Source organism: Ascaphus truei, chromosome 1 (genome assembly GCF_040206685.1).
Source record: "Ascaphus truei isolate aAscTru1 chromosome 1, aAscTru1.hap1, whole genome shotgun sequence".
Classification (NCBI taxonomy): Eukaryota; Metazoa; Chordata; class Amphibia; order Anura; family Ascaphidae; genus Ascaphus; species Ascaphus truei.
Window position 1 is genome coordinate 489189973 of NC_134483.1, and position 13760 is coordinate 489203732.

The 13760-nt window shown below is 44.9% G+C and overlaps 1 protein-coding gene across 1 annotated transcript in view; it reads left to right on the forward strand.

The window, feature by feature from the left end:
- Window positions 1–687: 687 nt before the first annotated feature.
- Window positions 688–13760, forward strand: part of SEPSECS (Sep (O-phosphoserine) tRNA:Sec (selenocysteine) tRNA synthase) — a 49991-nt gene continuing 36918 nt past the window's right edge. The window contains exon 1 of the mRNA XM_075568419.1: window positions 688–882. The gene's annotated coding sequence lies outside the window, so the exon portion shown is untranslated. The remainder of the gene's footprint in view (window positions 883–13760) is intronic.

Sequence of the window (13760 nt, forward strand, 5' to 3'; positions counted from 1 at the left end):
TAATGACACCAGCTAACTGTTTGGTTGTATGTATTTTAGAGCCTAACGGTCTATTAGTACCAATAGTTGAACATACTATAGTCACATTGCTAATAGAGTTATAATATAGCTTTAATCTAAGAAATACTCGAAGCATTTTAATATGCATTATATATTTGTTTTAATTAAGGTCCAATGAATGACTCTGTAGACAAATGTATTCTACACCTATTTATGGCCCTATTGGCACACAAGAGCTCCCCTATCTAATGTATGATTGATGTATGTGGTCTAAACTATCTAATTGACTTCCAATTGGCACTTATATGGCAATGTTTACTATTATTGTATAGGTTGTTTGTTGTTTTATGTATTGTGTGTATGTATTTCTGTTTGAGCAGGCAGAGGTTTAAGGTAGATTACTCAGTTAGGTATGATTTTAACTTTTTTTAATGACCTTTTTGGTAGTGTGTTTCCCTTACTAAGCAAACTGCGGGATTATTTAAGAAGCTAGGACGGGCCTAATTTCCATACACTAAGCCCCTGAGGAAGCGGAGGTATCCGTGAAACGCGTAGGGCGGAGCTACCATATCCCTACGTCATCGCGGATCAACGTGCACATGCGTGCGCAATCATCTCTTGGAGGACGTTTGCTCAGCCTTTGGTGGTCTGCCTGAGATTTGTTGCCTGGAGCCCGCTGCACTAACAACACGAGCGGGCGTAGCAACTTCAGGGCAGATACCAGTAGGAGGGGGATTGGCCGAGAGAGACCCGCGGAGTCGGAGGAGCCATCCGGCCACCGGATGGCCTGGAACGAGTGCCGATGGGACTTCCCGCTCTGCGGAGGGCTGACAGCAACCCCAGTAAAGAACGTATTGAAGGCGCATTTCCTACTGTCTTCCTGTAATTAGGATTTCAATTTTCGCGGGCGTGAGGAGTGGATTCATTTGGCTGATTGCACATGTTTTTTATATTTCAATATTAAATGTTCTTTTTTATCTTCCTTTCTGGATCTTTTTTTCCTACTTCTGAGGAATTTTTATGTTCCTTATTTATGTCGCTCCTGGCAGCACTGAGATTCTATACAAACAAAAAGCATGCGGCACGTGCACGCGCGTTCACACATGCACGGCCGCAACCAGTATAGAACGGCCCTTACAAAGGCCCCATGCTGCAGGAACGAAAAAAAATTAAATTACAACTACAAATAGCAAATACTCATATACTCGTTTACCCTTATGGTCTCTTAAGAAAAAAGAAAATGGATTATTCGTAGAGAACAGGACTGCATCATAACATGAACCTTGATGCATTTGCATTATGAAGGGAACTGATTTTAACTAGATGTCTGGGGAACTGATGTCTTCCAGCACATTGTTGATGCAGTGATGCAGTTCGTGTTCACATAGCGATGGAACACTATTCTTAGACTGTTAAAGGATGAGACGTACAGTAGATATTCCACTCAAAATTGAAGCAAGTTGTATTTCTTTACATTTGTTTTCGGCTAAACAGGAGAGGAGCTTGAAAGATGCAATTTGTTTGCCATTTATTCAGTTTTGTTTCAGGAACATCTAAGAGAAATCTTACTAATGTTTGTAGATTAATGGTTTTATTGCAGCATTACTACTAAATTAGTACTATGCAATAAACTACTCCTCTGCAAAATAGCAGAATCTTTAAAATCCCATTTCTAGAAGCCATATTGGCACGTTCTTCACAGGGAAAAATTGGAGTCCTACTTACAAGAAGAAGGACAAATAAAGGGGCTCCTGTCACGTAGTCCACATTCCTCAAAAAATATCTGTGGGTGCCCCTGAGGATGAGGAGGATGGCCTTTATCCCGGCAGGGGTAAGTAATACATTCATTTATTTATGGTTTACATTGGTAGCTACATTGACAATCTAGGCCCCCATGGAGGGCCTCCGTAGCCACAGTGACAAAATAGATTCCAACTATAGTGTGAGGACCGGCGTAAGGCCCCGCCTCGTAACGCATCTCGCGGCAGCAACAACCTGTGCCCAGACGCCGCATTACTAGAAGGGGAGACACCGCAGGGATCATCTCCTGGCTCTGCCCTCGTGACGCGTCCCGCGACATCATGGGTGACACACGTCAGCCACAACCCGCGCGCAGGTGCCGCTAAGAAGAAGAGACAGTAGGGATTGTCTCCAGGCTCCGCGACGACATGGGCTGCGCATAGTGCGCTCTGACTACGCTCAGACATTGCGCGGACACAGGCACTCAAGGGGTTAATTCAATCCATTATCCCACGGCTACTACTGACTCCGCCGGTGCATATCGATACACAGCATACTCTACTCGTGTCATGGCTGCCCCTCCTAAAGGCTCCTCTCCCTATTAGTCCCACCTCTTCCACAGCATTTGTCATTGGCTGCTATTATGTCCATCACCAGTCACATGTTCATAGCACACAGGAGAGGAATCTGCAAGGGGGCAGTGGGAATGTGTTGCCTGCATCACACAGGAGGTTACACTAGTTTTATCAGACCACCTGCAGGCTGCCCGCAGCATTGTCTAGTGAGACAACTATACACGTGCCACAGTGTGCCGCCCTGTCCACAATAATGCTATTGGTGGCAGCACGCAGCAGGAGAGCATAGAGAGCATGGCGACATCATTGCAAGCGATGGACGCTGAATACGGAAGTGCGCTGTGTGAGAGGATGTGAGGGGACAAACGCTGAAGGTTGCTTGTGAAACGATCTTGACTGTGGGATATTGCAAACAGTCCTCACATCAAGACATCCGGCTGCAGCATGAAGTATGATACCTGGCAATTTGAATTGGTCTGTTCATGATAGAACAGATGAATAATGATAGTCTATGGAGTACTAAAATGTCGTGGTCAAGAGAGACATCTGCTGGATTGTGTCTGTGCTGATATTGCAAGAAATAATGCTGAAATGCTTGTGCCATGTGTTAGGGAAAGTGTATATATTTGATTATTTAATAGAAAATTGTGTGTAGCAGACTTTCATCTTGCTTAGTTTTAACACTGTATTTTTAGTACAGCGATAAGTAGCATAAAATGGGGGAAAACGCATTATTGCCAAGTCTTAATCACATTGCCTTTCGGGTTGACCTTATTGACATAGTGCATCGGTACCCGCATTAGTAATTAATTATTGGGGGCTCTTGGAAGCTACAATAAATATGTTTCAATATAAAGTTATTAAACTACATTAGTGTTTCCCAACCAAGGTGTGTGCTGTTACTGTATTGAACCAATAAAGTTTAGATCAAGCATAACATATAAGATGCAAAAGTGTATTATTCCCTCCCCCAAGTGTGCTTCAAACCAAAAGAAATACTATATATATATATATATATATATATATATATCCTCATCACAACCAGCCCCTGCCCTCCTCTCCATGGGGCCCCTGCCCTCCTCTCCACGGGGCCGCTGCCCTCCCCTCCACGGGGCACTACTATTGTTTCCAATGTCAATTTTCTATTTTATTTTTTACTTTTGCCACAATTGGCTAGAAAAGATACCAAAAAAAGTTTTTTTTATTGAACACGTTTTTTCTTCTTCTTTTTTTAAATAAAAGTAAAACAAACTGCTGTTCTCCACTCCTGAGTCCCGCAGGCAAAGTGTCACTGCAAGGAACATCTTCATTTAGACACAGAGAAAGCAAGCAATGCTAAATATGTCACCAGAAAAGCAATGCCAGGTTTCTTCCTCCCTTAAAGAGACTGCCCACGCGGCACCTTTATTGAAAGTGAATAACGCAAACTGCTGACTGATCAGCAAAGATCCTGCTTCCCAGGGTTCACTAAATGGCCGCCTTTATCTAACTCAGCAACTGCAATATACTTTTATATTACTAAGGTAAGATTATCTATTGTTACAGTCTACAGCTCAAACTGGGAATTTTGGCAACAAATTATCACAAACAGGAAAGTATTGCAACGAACTTGCACTGCTGGGGAGGTGTGCCTGCTATAGAAATCAAAGGATACTCAGTATATTAAACTCCTAAAACAAATTAATGTAGGGAGTATTATCTAATACTACAAAACTGATTAAAAACAAAACAAAACAAAAAAAAAACACGTAGGATATTGCATGTATTTTGACAATTGTGTTCTTTTAACAATAGAACATACGTTTCTTCTTTAAGAGCAGGACCTGCTCAGGGGGCAAGATACGGACTTTATTTTAATTGCACTCATGTAAGTTTCTGGGGGAATTGTTGCATTACATTGTTCCTATAATTAAAGAACCTCAAAACCCTTCATAAAAGTGATCATTAACCTTTAAAATAAGAAGAAACTGGAAATGAAATCCTTAGCGACTAAACTGAGAAGGCCATAAATGTTAGGAAAAAATAAATTAGGCCAGACACCCTATTAGCTAATAGACTCAAAACAAAGTCAAGGTAATATTTACTTAAAGCTGCAGTTCAGTCTTTTTTTATTTTTATTTATTTTTTTACTTCAATAGTTTCATGTGTGCAATCTCTAATTACCTAAAGAACTGTATAGCTGCAGGTCAATTCGTTCTCCATGTATTGATAGGCGAAATTTGGTGACATAATTAGTGAAGGGATCTGTTTTTCTTCTGCTTGTCTGTCAGTGGAAGCTCATGAATATTCATGAGCACTCCTGCACTGACGTGCCAGAGGGAGGGCAGGGCTGACAAAGGGGTGTGCCAGGGCTTGTGACAGGACACGAAGGGGCAGTGCCTTAGCAAATGGCTGTTAAAATAGAATACAAGAAAATTGGTCTTTCAAAGTAGTTTTTTTAAAAACAGAAAATGCTAAAAGTATTTTTCTTACTACAGAACGGATTTATTAAAAAAAACACACATGCAGGATATTGACTGAACTGCAGCTTTAAAGCAGCACTCCTAGTGATTAAAAAAGAAATAGAAACGTTTGAAGCACAGAGGGTCTCCAGAGCAGAACCATGTTAATTTCAGCTCTGGGGATCCTCTGCTTCACAAGATAATTACCTCAGAATGGGGTGCCGGCAGAAGCTGCGGCTAGGATAGTTTCCTCTAACATAATTGTGGCTTAAATGTCCCGCGTGCCAATAGGAAGCTGTGACATCATTCCTTGTGGCTTTCTATTGGGACATTTAAATGGCCAGAGATACTGACACCCCCTTCCGAGTTAAGAATTTCGGCAAGCCGGGGGGTCCCCGCAGCTGAAACAAACGCGGTTCAGCTCCAGAGACTCCCTCCTTCAAACCATTTTTTTCTTAAAAACACAGGTAATGCTGCTTTAACCTGATTAAAATAAAAAAATCTATTCATTCTTCAATTACCTACATTTTACAATGGAAAAAAAAAAGACTAACCCAGATAGATATCTTGAAGAGAAATTTAAAGCTGCCCAAATAAGTGAAAAAGATGAATAAAAATAAGAAGCACCTTAAAGAAGTGACAGAAAAATTGTTGAAAAGACCTTAGAAATTGCCTAAGGATGTGTGAATAAAGCAAAACACCTCTAAATGAGGAACATCTCCTGTGAAAGTGTCTATGAAAACCTGGAGAATTCCACAACATGTGAGCAATTTAGCTTTGTGTGTAAATTACATGTACGGTAGCAGAAAGAGCATGTGTGAGAGAGAATGGTGACAGAAAGAGCATGTGTGAGAGAGAATGGTGACAGAAAGAGCATGTGTGAGAGAGAATGGTGACAGAAAGAGCATGTGTGAGAGAGAATGGTGACAGAAAGAGCATGTGTGAGAGAGAATGGTGACAGAAAGAGCATGTGTGAGAGAGAATGGTGACAGAAAGAGCATGTGTGAGAGAGAATGGTGACAGAAAGAGCATGTGTGAGAGAGAATGGTGACAGAAAGAGCATGTGTGAGAGAGAATGGTGACAGAAAGAGCATGTGTGAGAGAGAATGGTGACAGAAAGAGCATGTGTGAGAGAGAATGGTGACAGAAAGAGCATGTGTGAGAGAGAATGGTGACAGAAAGAGACCAGTTGAATGGGGGAGAAAGAGATGGAGTGAATATCAGTGTGCACAATATATTTTATATCAGCCATGAAACCTATCCTCCAAAATGGAGGAAAATCACTGGTTTTATGCCAGATTTGATCACTTGTCTGAATCCTTGGTTTTATTACTAGTTTGTATCGCTGTGATTTTTTTCATCACTTATTTTAATCTCTTTTGTATTTGTATACTCTTTTGGCTGAAATCATGCATTACTATTTGTAATTAAATTAGGCAAAAAGTATTAAAAAAAATAGAAAGATAATTTTTTTTGGCTAAAGGCTTTATTTGAATTTATTGTATCGTACCCTCAGAAAGACGGGTCTGAGGAGGGGCATTTAATTTGAGCAATTTCTATTTGCTCTTGGGTAGGTTGACTGCTATATATGTAACACCTCTTCCCTCTGCCAACAGAAGAAGTGTCACACCAAAGTGTCCCAAATGTCTGTGAGACGGTGCATTAAAGTGCATGTGATGCTCTGTGGCTCGTTACCTTATTCTCTCAGGGTGATGGCATCTGTGCAGGCTTGTGCGGCGAGCAATTGAAAGAAGGAGGGTGCCAGGAACTTTTCTTTAACGTTATTATAGCCGTCCAACAACACAACTTCTTCTATGGAATGTTCAGACAACATCCCCAAAGAGGCACAAATCTTTCCTTTGCTGTCACTTCATGGCAATACATTTGCCTTTGCGAATGGTCACTCCCACTTCCACTGGGACCCCTTGGCAGGGTTCTTTCACACTTGAGGCTGCACACCCTATCCCCCTGACATAGCTTAGCGCTCCCCTCTTTTGAGGCAGCTGGGAACCTATATCTCCCTTGCCATCCTCTTTTGTGAGTAGGACACGTCTGAAGGTCATATAGGGGGACTCTGGAATTGGTTGTGACATTGTCCTCACTGTAAAATAACAAAGGGGCTTCTTCCCTGGTTACCTGCGTACTACAAACTGTGTACATAGATATTTTACAGACCCGCTTCTCTGGTTCCTCTGGTTCCTCTGGGTAGAGTTCTTTTCTCTGCCTATTTATATCTGTTCTCCCTACCCCGGTCTCTGGGCAGAAGGGAGAGCTCAGCCTCTGCTGAGCCACTCTAGATCAGTTGACCCTTCCAGCATATTCTAGAACAAGATGTGGCCAAGCACCTGCCTGATCACTTTGCAACATACTACAGTATCTAAGTGCCATTACTAGGATTAACTCGTTACTCCTTTTAACGCCTTAGATTAGTTAGGATCCCACAAGGGTGCCACACACACAGTATAGTACTGCAAAGCAGATGTGTATAACATCTACTAAAAAGTCTAACGTTGGACTTACAAATGAAGTAGAAAAGAACAGCGATATAACAAAAAGTACCGTAATTATACAGACTATAAAGAAGACTTAACAATTATTGTCTCCAGAGCTCTGTATTTGTTACGCTTTATAAAAATCTCACGATTCATTTATCCAAATGTAATTCTACACTAATGCTAGTGCCAAATACAGCCGCACAGCTGGAAGGGCTCACTTTCTGGTGTAAATTTGCACAGTTCTCTACCAAGTGTTTTAGGTTATTGTTGCATTACATCTGATTTAGATCACAGTATACACTCAGTTTCACGTTTTTTATTTCCATTTGTAGACAATTCCATCACTGGTACTGAGACAGGGCTGTAGCTATAGCCCGGGCAAAGCCCGGGGTCCCGCGCTCTTGGGGGGCTCGTTCTCCCCCCCTATCTGCAGCCCATCTGTCTCTCTACAGATAGACAGAGGCTTGGGCGGGTAGGAGGAAAGCGGAGGTTGAAGGAGATCAGAGGCGGATGCCGGCTGCAGTGTGCGGGGCTGATCACATTAGAACAGCTGTAGCAGTAGGAGGGAGGAGGAGAGCAGGGCTGCCTGGCTGTTTAACCACTGCAGCTTCTGGGCAGCAGGTGGTGCTACAGAGCATTCAATAGTTGCTCCTCTCTAGATCTCCCGGTTCCTTGTATCTGTTGATGTGTGTGTGTTTGTGTGGATTATGTCTGTATGTCTGTGTATGTGTGGGTGGGTGTCTGTGTTGGTAAGTGTGTGTCTGAGGTGTGTGTCTGTGTTGGTAAGTGTGTGTTGGTAAGTGTGTCTGTGTGTGTGTTGGTAAGTGTGTGTCTGGGGAAGGGAGGAGAGAGAGAGGATGGGGGAGAGAGAAAGGATTGGGGGAAGGGAGGAGAGAAGATTGTGGGGGAGGAGGGAAGGAGAGAGAGGATGGGGTGGCAAGGAGGAGAGAGAGTATGGGGGAAGGGAGGAGAGATAGGATGGTGGGATATTTAAGAGAGAGGATGGGGGGATGGAGGAGAGGATGTGGGGGAGGGAGGAGAGAGAGAGGATGGGGGGCAGGGAGCATAGAGAGGATGGGGGGGGGTGGGAGGAGAGAGAGGATGGGTGGGCAGAGAGGAGAGGGAGGAAAGCAAAAAAAAAGGGGAGTGCGGGGGGGGGGGGGGGGGGGAGGGGAGGGCGCATGTGTTCCGGTTTTTACATTTTAAAATCTGGTCATCCTAAGGAGGGGAAGATCTGATGATTAGGGGGAGCTGATGAGGAGGGGGACAGAGCTGATGAGGAGGAGGGGGAAGAGAGCTGATGATGAGGAAGGGAAGAAAGCTGAGGGGGAGACAGCTGATGAGGAGGAGGGGGGAGATGATGAGGAGGGGGGAGAGATGATGATGAGGAAGGAGAGATGAGGAGGAGAGAGCTGGTGAGGAACAGGGGGAGAGAGCTGATGAGGAGCAGGGGGAGAGAGCTGATGAGGAGCAGGGGGAGAGATGATTATGAGGAGGAGGAGAGGGATAATGATGAGGATAGGGATAATGATGAGGAGGAAGAAGAGAGATGAGGAGGGGGAGAGATGATGAGAAGGAGGGGGAGAGATGGTGAAAGGTAGAGTGTAACGATGCTCGTCTCAAGCAGGGAGCGACCCGCAGAGCTGAGGTAGGAAAATGAAAGAACCGACCTGAGCCGAGGGACAGTGTCCTGATAGAGTAATGAGTCGCAGGCCAAAAGGACAGGGCTGGAAGCAGAGTTGCGTAGTAGGTGTGGATGCAAAGGTCGAGGCAGGCTGAAGACAAAGATAGTCGAGGTACGTGAGCTGGGTCTGGTAACGAAGAAGACAATAGGTAAGCGCGTTGTATGTACTCAGCATGAACTGGAACTTTGCACGGTAACTTCCTGCTTACAGGGCTGTCCTTTTAAAAGGAAGTTGCCAGGAGCAAAAATGGACGATCATGACACAGAGGTCGAGCAAAAGCAAAATCCAGATTCTGAAAATCTGGAACGGATTTTGCCAACCTCATAGTACCCCCCCCCCCCCGAATCGATCTCCGGTTGATTTAAACGGGTTTGTCGGGGAACCTGCAGTGGAAACCTTGGATCAAGGAGGAAGCGTGGACATCACCAGCCTTCACCTAGGAATTCTCATCTGGACCGTATCCCTTCCAGGATACAAGGTACTGGAGACTACCTCGAGATTTACGTGAATCCAGAATGCGGTGAATTATATTCTCCTCTTGACCATTCACCAGAACCGGTCCTGGAAGGGTGGGAGCAGCAGAGAAGTTGTTGTGTACCACAGCCTTTAGTAGTGACACATTTAAGACCGGAGGAATCCTTAAGGTATCCGGTAGCTCCAATTTAAACACGACCAGATTTACTTGTTTCGCAATCTTGTAGGGACCTATAAATCTGTGCCTGAGCTTCAGGGAAGGAATATTCAGATGGATGTTCCTGGTAGATAGATAGCCAGACGTGGTCTCCAACCTGTAACTGGCCACTGACGATTATCCGCATAATCCTTCTGCTGAAGGGAGGCTTTAGTTGGGTTGTCATGAATCCTCTTCCACAGAGACTGTAGCTCCTGGACCTTGTCATCCACCACAGGGACTCCAGAATGGGAGACAGATGGATGGTACCCGTAGGCACAGAAGAACGGGGATTCTTGTGAAGAGTGATGTTTCAACGAGTTCTGTGCAAATGTTGCCTAAGGAAGAAGGTCCACCCAGTTATCCTGACTTTCAGAGACGAAGCAACCTAGATGTCTGGGTCCCCTAGATATCCTGCTCATAGCCATAGTTCCTTTCTCTGTCCACCTCGTGTGCTGCTGGTTTCTGTCTGCTATGGGGTTCCTCTGTCTGTTTCCTCTTGTTGCTCCTGTCCTCATAGTTTCCAGTTTCTCCCTTGCCTTTGTTTTGTGATCATGACTCCTGTTGCTGCACTGATCTTACCTGACCTGTTACCTGTAGTCCTGATGACATATTAAAGGCCCTTGCTATTGAACTAGATTGCCCCAGTCTGTTTCCTGCTAGCAAGTCCCAGTCCTGTTCCTGCTCCCTAATCTCAGTTCCTGCTCCTGCCATCCTGTTGCCGACCCTGCCTGTGACCACGATGATCCTGCTTGCTGCCTGCCACCAAACCCTGCTTGTGACTACAATCCTTGCCTGCTCCCCGCTGCTCTGGCCACCGAGGTCTTACCCGCTCCAGGAATTTCCCCTTGACATAAGTCAAGGCCACTTCTGGACCTTGCTGGACCAGATTAATCACCTGCCTGCTTCAGCAGGTCTCTCCCGCTTGCATTGGGTTGAAGATAAGTACTCTCTTGGTGTTTGGAAAATGTGGATTTCTAAAGTGCTTGCTTCAAGTTTTTCTTCAGGGTTTGTTATATTCTGATTTTTGTCCCAGAGAAGAGTTCCCTTTTTCTTTTTTGTGGGAATTTCAGCCGAATTTTTTTTTTTTTTTACGTTTTCCTAAAGCAAACCCACCACTGCTCCCCCTGTACAGATAGGGAAGATTTGTTATGTTCAAAAACGTTTCTGCTGAGGCTAGAACTGTTGCTGCTGAGACTAGTGCACTTTTCTTTGAGATTTTTTTGCTGTGCCGGGTTTAACCCCTTCAGACCCTCATATTCCCTTTTCCAAAGATCAGCTTGTACGTCCCTGCAGTACGTGGTGTCACCACTTCAGACTCTCAGACTTGTATTTCTAAAAATAGACTTGTGTTACCTTGATTTTCTGCTTTCCCTGGTTGGACCACTGCTGTTCACAGGGTTCCCATTTCAAAATCAAAATCAAGAATACTCCCAATATGCCATGATTTCACTTTAATCTGTGATATTCTTATGCCTGATTCTAAAAGTTTCAGATTTAACTGCAAATGGTTTCCCCTGCAATATATGATATTTCTGTGACTGATGCCAAGGTCTCAAATCTAAAGGTCAGCTTTCCTACCTTTGTCTCCCTCTTGTGCCTAATATTTCTGTTGTTCATTCCAATGCTTCTGCTTTAAAGACACAAATCTTCTTTACTGGTTTTCTTGGGGAGGTTGGTTTTCCCTATGTCCGAAACTATGGCTCCCACTTTGAAAACACTTTGAGCAATAAATGTGAACACAGTACCACTGGTTATTCAGAGCTTCTCAAAGCAAAGAGAAAGAAAAAGAAGAGAGGAGTTGTTACAGTGGAAGTTACAGCAGAAATTAAGGATGACCCGTCAACATCAGGAAAACCTGCGTTAGAAGACAAAGAGATATGCTGCAGCCTAAGGCTGAGTCCCCAGTCAGCACTGTGGCACGCGCGCCCGGCGGGGGGGCGACGCGTGCACAGCGCTACACCGCGATCTGCAGTCTGAGGGGAGAGAGAACGTTTGCAACGGGAGAGGGCGTGGCGGAAGGTTTGCGGGGGCATGGCCATGATGTCCCACGGCTGGTTCGCCCTCATTGGCTGAACTGCCGGTGGGGGCGTGGCCACACCTCCGTCGCAAATGCCAATCTCAAATTCCCCTGCCTGCCTGAAAACCTGTCGCGCACCGCTGGGGAAAGGTGCGCGACAAGGTAGGAACTGGGACTGGAGCAACTGGGGGGGCGGGGCTTGATAACACAGCGCACGCCGAAGCTTGCGCTGTAGTAGTTAGTGGGACCGCAGCCTAAGACGACTCACAGAATTATCCCAGGAATAGTGGAAAAGATAGAGGACACTTTAACCAAAATAAAAGAGCCCTAACCCAGGCACTTCAGTCCGCTGGGAATGAGATAGATTGCCTCTATGGACAGCTAAATAAAAGAGCTAGAGGCCAAGGCTGCACTACAGAAGTGTCTATCCACAGCAATTGCTAAATGTGTACTACAGGAGAAAGAAAAACACCAGTTGGAGAATGACCTGGTTATCATGTCAAGTAAGCTGGAGAAAACATACATTGATGCTGCCCAGGATCAGCGCTTCGCTGATAAAAGTAACGAGCACTGGAAATTTCTCTGAAGGAAATTGACAGGCTTAATACAGAGCTTGAAGCCTCTCAAAAGGAAGTTCACAGGCTTAGTACAGAGCTGGCAGTCTCTCAGGAGAGATTTGCTACTTAAACACAGAGAAACGTTCTGTGAGGGAGACATTTGAAGGTTTTAATAGTGGGTTTGAAACTGTAAACCAAGTGTGCAAGACCCTCTCTGTCCAAGTCAGTGAAGGAGATAAGAGACTCCATGAATTAGAAAAGAAGAAGAAACAATTGGCCGAGAGAGTGCTGCAAGAAGAATGTCTCCCTGAAGCAGCGCACACAAGCACAAAACATGCTACAGAGCCAGCTGCAAGGACTGTGTGCGAGTCTGTAGGATGCCAAGGAGAAACAGGTGGATGCAGAGGAATAGCAGCGAGTTCTGCTGGAAGAAAATATCCAGACTGCTAACGAAGTAAAAATGCTGCAAGAGCATTTGAATACCCGGTGTGTCCCCAGAGAGCAGCATGAGCAGCTGAAGGCCACACTGAGCATAACCAGAGCCTTGCTGGAGGAGGAGCTTAGAGGATTAGTTGGTCGGAACAGTTTTAAGAGGTTCCAGTAGCACAATTTTATTTTAGCTATAGAACCATTGGGATCAGTTATACCGTAGTACGTATCCCTTCAATCAGTATCATTAGTACATTAGGTACTTTTCCATACAAGAAATTTTAGGTTTAAGCACTATTTGTATGTTATTAGGGTTGTTCGCTATGTAAATAATGTGTTTTTAGTGATATCAATGTGTATATATATTTTTTTTAAAGGCAGATGTTATATAGATGTAACCCTTTTTGTGAATCGGCCGACCCACTCAATCTCACATTGGCCCCTCGTGGTCTAACCGGTTCCTTTCCCTACAACACACCTGCTCTAAGGGACTACTGGTAACTGTATAACACCTGTGGCTCCAGGAGATCTGAGCCTCCGCTAGCTGGGAGCCTGGGGAAACCCTTACCATTACCTGGTGCAGCGCCTCCACTTACCCAGGATCCCCGTTATGAAAGATAGCCCTGGGTAAGAAATACAATAACACACATAACGATAGAAAGAATACTAACACTTTACTGAGAACATAGCAAATACTATAACACATTACATAACATCATAACATAACCTGATGCTCTATCCGCATCACCTCAGCCCAATGTCTGGTGTTCCCACCCAGTGTCCTGTGATCCCCCACACCCAATGTCCCGTACTCCTATGGAGGTCGTGGGTGACTGCGCAGTCACTAAATTAAGCTAGGGCCCAGTTGGTGCACTTATAATACTGAAGTACCTTCCGAGCACTCCGATGCTCGGGACCGCCACTCTCTTCTAAAAGGGTCAGACGTCCGTCTGATCCTTTCCAGGTACTTCTGCCGTGGACCCCAACGAGGGTCCCACCGCTCCACGGGAACTCAACCGTCTCTCGGTAACACCAACCGCATGGGAACAGCAACCGCCGCTATCCCTTCCTATCGCTAACTACTCCTAGAGTGACAGTAACCCTAACCTAGGGCCTGTCCCTGATGAACCGCAACCTGGGATGGCTTG